Source organism: Gossypium arboreum, chromosome 10, assembly GCF_025698485.1.
Source record: "Gossypium arboreum isolate Shixiya-1 chromosome 10, ASM2569848v2, whole genome shotgun sequence".
Classification (NCBI taxonomy): domain Eukaryota; kingdom Viridiplantae; phylum Streptophyta; class Magnoliopsida; order Malvales; family Malvaceae; genus Gossypium; species Gossypium arboreum.
Genome location: NC_069079.1, coordinates 86,555,524 through 86,568,399, shown reverse-complemented (window position 1 = coordinate 86,568,399; position 12,876 = coordinate 86,555,524). Strand labels below are relative to the sequence as shown.

Genomic DNA, 12,876 nt, shown 5'->3' with positions numbered 1-12,876 from the left:
ATAATTGTCATTATTACCAAGTTATGTGCATTGCACTATAGCAACATTAACATTTTTTAACACAAATAACAAATCAAAGTACACCTAAATTGCATGCAAATTTTCATACCCAAAATACGTATACACAACCAATCAATTAGCAATATATTCGGTCTTCAAATTTAACCTCAATAGATCATACCATTATCACAACGAAATCTCAACTAGGTATACCATTTCGTAGTTAATTAAAATCATTAACTAGATACATTATACTTGCTCAAATGACCGACTCATGATCGCGATTTTGTGTGACAGGTTTTAAATATTTATAATGAATCGTTCTTGAAACTAACTATTATCATGATGTAGGCAAGTGTACCTATCGATCAGTAGTATAGTTTTAGCAAGACCAGATTGTCGAACCCAAAGGAACTAAAAGTACTAGTAATGACTGTCTTTTTATTATCTAGCCTAAGAATAAGGGGGTTTTGTTTTAACTAACTAATTATCTAAACTAAGAATTCACAGAAAATAGAATTGGGGAATTACTTTTGGAAAATGATTGAATTAAGACAATACCTAACGAAGAATCCACCTAGACTTCACTTGCTATTCTGACTCCGAATCGGACGATTTATTCATTTAACTTGTTCCGTAGAGATCCCTAAGTTATGTTATTATCCCTATTCAAGTCTAATAACGTCTAATCCATAGATTGAATAATTGAGACTTTTCTCTAATTAACACCCTAGGGTTGCATTAACTCGATCTATGGATCCCCTTATTAGGTTTCACCCTAATCCGGCAAAATCTTGTCGCCCTATCTCTAGGCGCGCAATCAACTCCGCTTAATTATGAAAAATGTACTCTTAGACAGGGTCTATTCTTCCTCTGAATAAGAGCTTATCTTGAATCAGTATCCTGGGATATCAAAACAAGAATTAAGAACACATAATTAAGAACAAGTTAAATATTTATCATACAATTCAAAGAATAATAACAAGATTCGTCTTAGGTTTCATTCCCCTTAGGTATTTAGGGGATTTAGTTCATAACTAAAAAGGAAAACATCTCAGAAGAATAATGAATACAAAACATAAAGAAAACCTAAAACTCCTGGAGGGAAATTGAGGGGAGATCTTCAGTCTTGATGGTGAATCCGGCTTCTGAGATGGATCAATCGGCTTCCCTTGAGCAGTTCCCTGCCTCCTTCTCTCCGTGTGTTTCTTTCTTCCTCCTCTAGGGTGTATTTATAGGCTTTGGAATGCCTAAGATGTAGCACCCCGAACCCGGCCCAGAAGTTATGGCCGGATCTGACATGTCACATCAAAAACGTAAAAAAAAATTTCCATTCTAAGTCTAGAAAATTGTACTTGATGTTCAAAAGATTAATTCATTAAAGGTTAAAGTGAATGGAAGCTGTTCACCAGGTAGGAAACCGGAAAGAGGTGGTGAGTCCATCGGACCGCTATACCAAGCTCCTTCGGATCCAATCCTGACATGCATACCGCCATTGCCACACTTTAACGTCATGGATATTTCTAGGAAACCGATTTGATTAAGTCATTTTTAGGAAAAGTGATTAATTTTGGAAAATACTTTCATTGCGGAAGCTTTGCTTGTTGTCGTGTTATTTTGAAATCAATTGTTATTTTTGAAAACACGCCCTAAAGCTATCCAATTTCAACATTTAAAATAAGTAATACCTATCTTAGTAATACATATTAAAACCATCAAAAATAATTAAGCGGCCTTATTACATTTAAAAACCCAAAACTTCAAACGTAAATAAAAGGATGTCCAGTTCACCAGAAGAAAATCAAACTTTTAGAACGGGTGGTCACTCTGAATTCCCTCACAGCTCCAAGCCCACTATGGTTGGGGATTACCTGCGTGGATGAAAATAAAAGGGATGAGTTTGGGGAAACTCAGTGTGTAAAATAACCCAACCATAGTCTAAATCAGCTCAACCCACGAAATGCGAATAAGTTGGCCTTAGCCCGCAGCGAATCGAATAAAGCCCATAGGCCCATAATGAGCGAGCAGATATTACATGTTTATGTAGAAACCCAACCATATCCAACCGTATACACCCCGTACCAACCTTACACCGTGTGGGAGACAACTCGACCCACCCAACCGCTACACACCACGAATTTGCAGCATGGCTGCGGAATAGATAATGTGACAGAGTCACCAGATCTGAATAATCGTGGCGAGCCACCGAAACGATATATGTGGCGAGCCACCGGAAGCAGAATATATGTGGCGAGCCACCAGATCGATATTTGTGGCATAGCCACCAGAACGCTTCCTCCATAATATAACCCATGTCCCCATGCAACAAATATATAATCATGGCATCCATCATACAGAATCAGATCGCTATGCTTTTCAGTCAAAATTAACCCTACGGGTATAACGATAATTTTGCACCTAGGGGTATAACAGTAATTTTCCATACATAGGGGTATTATAGTAATTTAGCTACTTTCAGGGTTTTCATGCATATCCTAACTATTTACTTACTATCAGAACACTTACCGCGCATACTTACCGAATTGGGCCCGTTGGCCCATGAACCCGATCTTTGGCCCATTAAGCCCAAATTATCAAAATGTACGAAATCGCAGCGTCTTTGCGGTTTATTACTTTAGATTACCAAATATACAAACCCAACTATTTTACGAGAATTCGCTTTTCATAAATTCCCAAAATATCGACTTTTCGGCATTTCGGCTTTTTGGCTTTTGCCAATCTAGTCTATGAGAGGGTGTCAGTTACACACCTGTTTGCGACGATATGCTGACGAGATCCACACACGAACTGCCTACAATTGGATTACTAACACGTTAATCTAACTATTCAAATATGAACTACATATTAACCCCTTACAATATTCGGCCAACCACACCTACAGATCATAGTAAGCTTATAAGAAATCAATAAGCAACTCATTAACAAATTTTTGTCAATGTTTACCACATAATCATAATTTCACTGCAAGCTGTCTTCCTGAGCAACAGTCACTAAATTATTTATAACTGGAGCTAAGAAACTCCAAATCAAGTGCCGTTAATTTTCCCTGAAAATAGACTCATTTATATTTTATACATAAAATTTTCAGAATTTTTGGTATGGCCAATCAATACCAGATTTTTCTTAAAGTTTCCCATGTTTCACTATTTGACTAATCTGACCACTCTTCATTACAAATCAAATTTCTCATTGTACAGAATTCAAAATATGTTCTTGTTTATTTCATTAGAAACTAGACTCATTAAGCTTTAATTACATAATTTATGCAGCTTCTAATTCATCTTCCACAATTTATGGTGAGTTTCCAAAGTCACGTTACTGCTGCTGTCCCAAGCAGATTTATTACCAAATCACTCTTTCACACATACCTTGCATGCATGTTATTTAAACATGTATATCACCAATCAATCATCACATATCTATGATTTTACTTAAGAATAATCTCCATTTCATCATTTTAAAGCACAACATGTTAGCTGATTTTTCCCTTTAACATCTAAGGCACATGCATGCTCATTTGTTTGGCTCAACTTCACCTATCTTCCATTTTTTTTCATCAAAAGAACATGAAACAACAACCATTTCCTTCATTTTAATTCATGACTAAATGCTCAAAACACAACTAAAAACCAAAATATGCTTCAAGAGTTAAGGTAGAATCAAGAAGAACTCATGAAGATTAATATAGAAGCCAACTACCATGAACTTACCTTCAATTTTCTTCCCCAAGTGACCGAACACTCAAGAGCTTTCTCCTCTTCTTTCTCTTCTCTAACTTTCAGCTATGATGAACAAAGATGGACAAAACTTTGTTCTTTTCACCCCTTTTTCTTTTAATAAAACTTCATATTTCATCCATTTAATTCTTTAATACAAAAGACATGATATTCTTATCATGAAATATTTACCTAACCCATTATCATGAAACATTTACCTAACCCATTATCATGGAACATTTACCTAACCTATTATCATGAAACATTTACCTAACCCATTATCATGGAACATTTACCTAACCTATTATCAATTTGTATCAATTTGTACCATAAATTATGGATATCAAGTGTACATTTTGTCTACAACAACATGATGGCTGGCCACTTCATGTAAAATGGGAGGTTTGTCATGCAAATCCTCCTATTTTGCACTCCTATTTATTTGGCCACTTCAATTTAGCCTATAGCATTTTCAAACATTTTCACATAGGCCCTATTTCATAATTTCACTCCCTTTTTCTTATGGAACAAAAATTAACTAAAATTACCAGGTTCTATCTTAAGCTTAGCCCTTCTAGAAGCCCACTAACATAATTAAACCTATGCCAACATTCACAGGATTCCCGAAAATTAGGGCGTTACATAAGAACCCTCGAAATTAGCCTTTTCCGAATTGGACTCGACTTGGGCTTGGTAGGGACACACCCATGTGAGATTACTTTAGGCTATGCTCGAACCTATTAGAATGGCACGAGTGTGTGTTCTACCCGTGTGAGTCGTGCTTCGATTTTGCCAAATTGACACGGCCGTGTGGTCTGCTCGTGTGAGGAAGTCCCGGCCGTGTTGATTTCATACTTTGGCCCATTTTCTCCGTTTTTGGATTGTTTCTCATTCCGTTCACTCTCCTATGCTCTCCTAAGTATAAAACATGAAATTAAGGCATTAGGAGCATCGAATTCACCAATTCTAAGGAAAAATCATCCATAGAATGTGTTAAGCATGGGGTAAAAATATGTATAAATTACGGTTTATCAAATACCCCCACACTTAAGCATTGCTTGTCCTCAAGCAAAATTCTCAACTCATAATCAAAATGAATTCTTCTCAACTTATAATCTCTATCGAAAATATCTCAAAATAATCCACAGGTAATCATACATTGAGAATTCAACTAAAAGAACATCAAAGTTTCAAACATTCCAATTTGATCATTTTATTCTGAAAACATAGGTGTCTCCTCTCATCTAAGTAATTACCTTTGATTCAGAATATCACAGAGTTTCACATCCTCACTAAAGATTCAATCAAATCACTCGAGGTGTTTAAGGACAATAAATAAAGAACTCAATATTCAATAATGAAAAGTTTTTACCATAGGCTTGCATGAGAATCAAATCTCCACCACTATAAATTGAGATGAAACATCAATCAAAAGGTCGTTAGAGGGTTATAACGAGGCTTGGTTAGGGGGTGTGATCACAAGCTGAAAGAAAAGGTTAAAATCAAGATCGAATTGAAAAATTTCCTAACTAGAAAAAAAATGACTAGTCATGAATTGTATACAACAGAGCTTTTTCTCATAATATGGAATTTAACTTCTTTAGCTCACAAGATCACTGCTACTAATATGTAAACATGTTTTTTTTTTAAGAACAAGTTAAATAACATAGACTAACTCTTAAGAACAAAAAATAGACGAGAAACTATTTCAATTCAAATCTTGACAAAAATAAGGATCAAATTTAATTCAGGGGATTTCAACAATAATGGGTTAAGGGTTAATATTAAGGGTAATACAAGAAATGGCTTGTTAGGCTCAAGGGGGTTCACTAGGGGTTAATCGTGGAGGTAGGCCTTTCATGACATGAGTGGGTTAATCCTAAGTGCCTTAATCATTTTGACATATCAAATCAAATGGTGTGGTCTTGACATGCATAATCAAGCAAGTTCTAGAATAACAGTTCAATACTGACGCACTCAAAGCAATAATAAAAGTGAGCATGAAAGAATTAATAGATGCTCAAAAGGCTAAAAAATATCACAAGAATTATGGCCTTTTGATGTTTAAAACTTGTGAATTCCAACTCAAAGTAATACCTAAACTTTGGGGAAACAGTTTAAAATTTTAAATTTTTAAAAATCAACTTATCATGCTTGATTCTCTAATGTCTTAAAGTTTAAACAATCAATGCATAAATGCCTATGTTTTAATTCAAGATATATCAATCAAAATCATAAATCAATCAAAATTTATCCTAAATATGATAAGAGAGCTTTTCAAAAGAATAAGGTAGTCATTCAGGGATTTTTCTGATAATGAAATGAATACCCCTTACACTTAAGATGTACATTGTCCTCAATGTACAAAGATAGATATTTTGACAAATGTAAGTGTAAGTTCATAAAATACGGAGAAAAGTGAAACTTCCTGAGTTAAAAATGGATGAAATTCCTGGATTAGCGAGAGCGAGTTGTTGGAAATAAAGCTAGAGGACAAACATGATTCTGAAGGACAAAAGGAGAATTGGGGGACTAATTTGATAGTAATCATAAAGATAAGCCGTGTTTAAAAACAAAAGAATCTTAAAAAATTAATAAAAGAAAAATAAAATAAGATAGATAATCTAATTTTCAAGTGGCACGGTTAGTTCACACGCTCGTGTGGATCGTGTCCCACACGTGTTTGTCGCGAAGTGAGATGTCGTCACACGGCCTTTGGGCACGCCCGTGTGTCTAGGACGTGTGGCTACATAATCATGTTACACGACTGTGTGTGATGTGGTTCGCTTCTCCCACGGTCATGTAGCTCTGCACAAATCTGTGTTATTTTGACAGTGTTGTCCACGGGTTCTAGACACGGGCCTGTCGCACGCCCATGTTCATTTGGAAGATTTGACCACGGCTAGGTTGTATGCCTATGGCCAATTATCGCATCCCGTGTTGGGAAAGATAACTTTTACCCTGTTTCACACGACCGTATCGTACGACCGTGCTTCCGTCCGTGGTTGTCACACGGAATGAAGCACGGCCGTGTGATCTACCGTGTGGAGTTGGGAACCTGTGCTCAAAGACTCTATTAGTGACCTAGATGTTTAAAAATTGAAATTTAAATAATTTGAAACCGTTCGGGTTGCGTCCTGAGAAGCACTTGTTTATAGTCTAAGCCCGACTGTTACCTTGTTGGTCTATTTAGGGCGGTTTGTGGAGTCGTAGCTCCTCTCCATCGTCTTTAAAATTCTCACTATTATAAAGTTTGAGACGATGTCCATTTACTTTGAAAGTACCATGTGATGGGTGACTTACCTCTATTGTGCCATATGGAAGAATAGATTGAATTACGAAAGGTCCTGACCATCGTGATTTAAGTTTCCCAGGAAACAATTTGAGTATTAAGTTGTATAGTAGGACAAGATCTCCAACTTCAAATTGTTTTCATTACTTTAAACGAGAGCCATGGTGCCGCTTTTTTTGCTTCCTTGTATAGGTGTGAGTTTTTGTATGCATTGGCTCGTCACTCATTAAGTTCGTTCAGCTGCATTAACCTATTTTTTCCTGCAAGTTCGAGATCAAGGTTTAGAAATTTAATAGCCCAAAAAACTTTATGCTCTAGTTTGAATGGTAGTTGACAACTTTTTCCATAAACAAGTCTGTAAGGTGATGTCCCTATGGGAGTCTTAAAAGTAGTTCTGTAAGCCCAGAAGGCACCATCTACTTTCATTGCCCAATCTTTTCTGTTTGATTCTACTATTTTTTTAAGGATCCATTTGATTTCTCGGTTTGCCACTTCAACTTGTCCATTAGTTTGAGGATGATATGGGGTGGCTGTTCTATGATAAACTCCGTATTTCTTAAGAGTTTTTTCAAATTGGGTATTACAAAAATGAGTGCCCTTGTCACTGATAATTGCTCTAGGTGTTTCGAATCTCAAGAAGAGTTTCTTAAGGAAACGTACTACCACTCTAGCATCATTAGTAGGTAGAGCTTGGGCTTCCACCCATTTGGACATATAATTAACTGCTACTAAGATGTATTTATTCCCAAATGAACTGAGGAATGGGCCCATGAAATTGATACCCCAAACGTCAAATATTTCATATGAAAGCATATAGTTTTGAGGCATTTCATCACGTTTAGATATGTTACCTGTCCGTTGGCATTTGTCACATGAATTAACGTACCTGTTAGCGTCTTTGAATAACGAGGCCAATAAAAACTTGATTCAATTATTTTATGTGCAATCTTAGTTCCACTATAGTGTCCTCCAGTTGGCCCTGAGTGGCAATGCTCCAATATTTTTGATGTTTCTGATCTTGTAACGCATCTTCTAATGACTTGATCTGCACATTTGTGAAAAAGAAATGGGTCGTCCTAAAAGTAGTTTTTCACATCATTAAAGAATCGCTTCTGTTGCTGGTGTGTTAACCTTTTTGGGATAATGTTAGTGACTAAAACATTTGTGATGTCTGCAAACCAAGGTAACTTGCAGTCAGATATAGCAAAAAATTGTTCTTTAGGAAACGAATCATTTATTTCAACTTCATCTAGTTCTTTGGTATTGGAGTTCTCAAGCTTGGACAGATGATCAGCCACGAGATTTTCAGCTCCTTTCTTATCCTGAATTTCCAAGTCAAATTCCTACAATAGGTGAATCCATCAAATGAGTCGAGGTTTTGCATCAGTTTTAGTTAAAAGGTAGCGAAGGGCAGAATAGTCAGTGTAAACAACAACTTAAGACAATATGAGATATGATCAAAATTTATCAAATGCAAAAACCACAGCTAGTAATTCTTTTTCCGTAGTAGTATAATTCTCTTGTGCAGCAGTCAAAGTTTTACTAACATAATAGATAGGTTGAAAATGCTTGTCTCTTGCACCTACTACAAAATCACTCGCATCACACATTAATTCAAATGGTACGTTCCAATCAGGTGCAATTATCATTAAAGCATTAATTAATTTATCCTTTAAAGTATTAAATGCTTCTAAACACTCCTGATTGAAATTAAAAGGTATATCATTTTCTAGCAATTTAGTCAAAGGCTTAGCTATTTTAGAAAAATCCTTAATAAATCTTCTATAAAAACCAGCATGTCCTAAAAAGCTTCTAATAGCCTTAACCGAACTAGGAGGGGGTAATTTTTCGATTGTTTCTATTTTAGATTTGTCCACTTCAATCCCTTTACTAGAAATTTTATGCCCTAATACAATACCTTCTTGAACCATGAAGTGACATTTCTCCCAATTAAGCACAAGGTTTGTTTCCTCAAATCTTATTAAAACTCGTTTTAAATTTTTAAGGTAGAGATGGAAAGAGTTACCGAATACCGAGAAATCATCCATAAATACTTCCATGATATCTTCCACGAGTTTGTCAAAGATGGCCATCATACAGCACTGAAAATTGGTAGGAGCATTACATAATCCAAAAGGCATTCTATGATAAGCGAACGTACCATATGGGCATGTGAATGTCGTCTTTTTTTTATCTTCAGGAGCTATTGGGATTTGGAAGTAGCCAGATAGTCCGTCTAAAAATCAGTACACTGGACTTACCCAAGAACTGTCAGAAATAGGATAAATGACTCCAGCATCTAGAATTTTAATTACCTCGGCTTTAACAACTTCCTTCATGTTGGGGTTCAGTCGTCTTTGAGCTTGCACACACGGCTTGTATTCATCTTCCATCAAAATTTTGTGGGTGCAAAAAGAAAGGCTGATTCCTTTAATGTCAGAAATTTTCCAAGCTATGGCCTTTTTATGTTCTTTTAATACTTGGAATAATTCCTCTTTCTTCTTGGGTTGCAAGTTAGAAGCAATAATAACTGGTAATGTAGAATTATTTCCAAGGAATGCGTATTCCAAGTGGTTTGGTAATTGTTTAAGTTCTAGTTTGGGAGCTCTTCAATAGAGGGTTTTTGCTTAAGTTCATCGTTTATCTTAATGCCTTCATATTCTACTTGTCTTGAAGAATGCCCATTAGGTTCATCATATGTTTCCTCTTCTTGAGCCAGATACAGTTCCGTCATGTCCTTCTATATAATTTCGTGAAAAGAGTCTTGAGTAGTATGATCAATAGAGTCAATAAAATAACATGAATCATCCTGTTCCTTAGAAAACCTCATAGCATCATAAATTTTAAAGATAATCTCCTTGTCACCTACTCTAAGTACCAATTTACCATCACCCACATCGATTACAGCCCTAGCAGTGGCTAAAAATGAGTGCCCTAAAATTAAGGCACTTCCACATCTTCGTCCATGTCAAGCACAACAAAGTCAATAGGAAATATGAATTTATCTATTTTCACAAGTACGTCTTCTATAATACCCTTAGGATATTTAACAGATCTATCGGCTAATTGAATATTCATCCTAGTGAGTTTAGGTTCCCCAAGACCAAGTTGTTTGAACATTTTATATGGCATCAAATTAATGCTAGCGCCTAAATCAGCTAGTGCTTTCTCAACATTCAGACTACCAATTAAACAAGGGATAGTAAAACTTCCTGGATCTTTCAGTTTGGTTGGTAGTTTGTTTTGGAATATGGCTGATCACTCCTCGTTGAGTTCTACTGTAGATAAGTCCTCGAACTTCTTTTTATTTGTTAGAAGCTCCTTCAAAAATTTTGTGTATGTAGGCATCTGCAAGATGGCCTCAATAAAAGGTAAGTTGATATGTAATTGCTTAAAAAGTTCAAGAAACTTTCCGAATTGTGCATCAATGCGGTCTTTTTTCAATTTTTCTCGGTATGGAACTGGTGATTTATATTCCTTCGGCACTGGTTTGTCACTATTTTCGAGTTTTTCTTCCCCTCTTTCACTCATCACGACCTTTAGTATTAGCTTCTTTTCAGATTCTGCTAACACTTTCCTACTCCTTAGTGTAACTGCTTTTACATGCTCTTTTGATTTGGTGTTACTAGGTAGACTTCCTAGTGATCTTTCTGAAATTAGTTTGGACAGCTGGCCTATCTGAGTTTTGAGCCCTTGGATCGATGCTTGTTGATTTTTAAGTGCTGTCTCGGTGTTCTGGAAATGGTTTTCTGACAGCGAGATAAATTTAGACAGCATCTCTTCAAGGTTTGGTTTCTTTTCCTATTGATAAGGTGGTTGTTGAAAAGCCGAAGGATGTTGTGGTCTTTGATTTCCTTGACCGCCCCACAAGAAATTGGGATGGTTCCTCCAACTTGCATTATAAGTATTGTTATATGGGTTATTTTGGGGTCTAGAATTGTTATCGATTTAATTTAACTACTCGTTCTCTATGTTGTGGCCATAAGGTGGGTATTCTGAATTGCTCAATCCACCTCCACTTGCTTCGCACTGCATTACTGGGTGAACCTGTGAAGAACTAAGAAAGCCATCAATCTTTTTATTTAGAAGTTCTACCTGGTTTGACAGCATAGTAACCGAATCAATGTTATAAATATCTGCGCTTTTAGTTGGCTTAGTCCTCATGAATTGCCACTGATAGTTATTCAGTGACATCTCTTCAATAAATCCGTAAGCCTCTTAAGGTGTTTTGTTGTTGATGGTTCCCTCAGCTGCTGCATCAATCATTTTTCTTGTCGATGGGTTCACACCATTGTGGAATGTTTGAATTTGAAACCATAGAGGTAATCCATGGTGAAGACACCTTTGCAGTAGGTCCCTGTATCTCTCTCATGCATCGTAAAGAGTTTCTAAGTCATTCTGCACAAACGAAGAGATATCATTACGTAATTTGGCTATTTTAGCCGGCGAGAAATATTTTAATAAAAATTTTTCGGTCATTTGTTCCCAAATTGTAATTGCCCCTCATGGTAACGAGTTCAACCACTGTTTAGCTTTGTTCCTCAATGAAAAAGGGAATAACTGAAGACGAATGGCATCGTCTGAAATGCCATTAATTTTAAATGTATCACAGAATTCCAAGAAATTTGCCAAGTGAGTGTTTGGATCCTCATCCTGCAAACAATCAAACTGAACAAATTGCTGTATCATTTGAATAGTGTTAGGTTTTAGTTAAAAATTATTTGCAGCAATAGCAGGCCTAACTATAATTGACTCGATTCCTGTTAAAGTAGGTTTAGCATAATCATACATAGTACGAGGAGCAGGATTTTAATTTGCTAGTGCAACGGGTATCGCAGGAGGTAGTTGATTGTCTTGGTTTTCAGCCATCTCCTTGGTTGGGGTTTGAGTATCGTTCTCTTGCTCGTTCTCTGTGTGTATCATAAGCTTTGCCTTATGTCTCTTTGGTTTCTGCGAACTTGCGATCGATTTTTTCGTCAAAAAGTAGTGGTCCTGACGGGTTTCTTCTAATCATAACTATAAAAACCTACCAAGAGAAAGAAAAAGTAAATTAATAAATAATAATAAAAATAAAATAGAATTAACTTGCAAGAAAAATAAATGACTAAAGTAATAAAAATTGAGCGTTCCTAATATCTTAGTTCCCTGGCAACGGCGCCAAAAACTTGATCGCTATTTTGTGTGACAGGTTTTAAATATTTGTAATGAATCGTTCTTGAAACTACCTATTATCACAATGTAGGGAAGTGTACCTATCGAACAGTACTATAGTTTTAGCAAGACTGGAATCAGACGATTGAATTAAGACAATACCTAAGGAAGAATCCACCTAGACTTCATTTGTTATTCTGACTCCGAATTGGAGGATTTATTCATTTAACTTGTTCTGTAGAGATCCCTAAGTTATGTTATTATCCCTATTCAAGACTAATAACGTCTAATCCCTAGATTGAATAATTGAGACTTTTCTCTAATTAACACCCTAGGGTTATATTAACTCTATTTATGGATCCCCTTATTAGGTTTCACCTTAATCCGGCAAAATCTTGTCACCCTATCTCTAGGCGCACAATCAACTCCGCTTAATTATGACAAATGTACTCTTAGACAGGGTCTATTCCTCCTCTGAATAATAGCTTATCTTGAATCAGTATCCTGGGATATCAAAACAAGAACTAAGAACACATAATTAAGAACAAGTTAAATATTTATCATACAATTCAGAAAATAATAACAAGATTCGTCTTAGGTTTCATTCCCCTTAGGTATTTAGGGGATTTAGTTCATAACTAAAAAGGAAAACATCTCAGAAGAATAATGAATACAAAACATAAAGAAAACCCAAAA

General features: G+C 35.9%; 1 long non-coding RNA gene and 1 other non-coding gene across 2 annotated transcripts; one reads left to right on the top strand and one right to left on the bottom strand.

Annotated features, from left to right (window-relative positions):
• Positions 1-983: 983 nt before the first annotated feature.
• Positions 984-3,889, bottom strand: LOC128281524 (uncharacterized). Its single transcript, XR_008271743.1, has 4 exons — positions 3,732-3,889; positions 2,771-2,812; positions 1,792-1,871; positions 984-1,295 (listed from the first exon to the last, which is right to left on the bottom strand). It is a non-coding gene; the product is annotated as an uncharacterized LOC128281524 (long non-coding RNA).
• A 7,464-nt stretch (positions 3,890-11,353) lies between these two features.
• LOC128282832 (small nucleolar RNA R71) lies at positions 11,354-11,459 on the top strand. The gene has a single exon (XR_008273186.1). It is a non-coding gene; the product is annotated as a small nucleolar RNA R71 (small nucleolar RNA).
• The last annotated feature ends 1,417 nt before the right edge of the window (positions 11,460-12,876 follow it).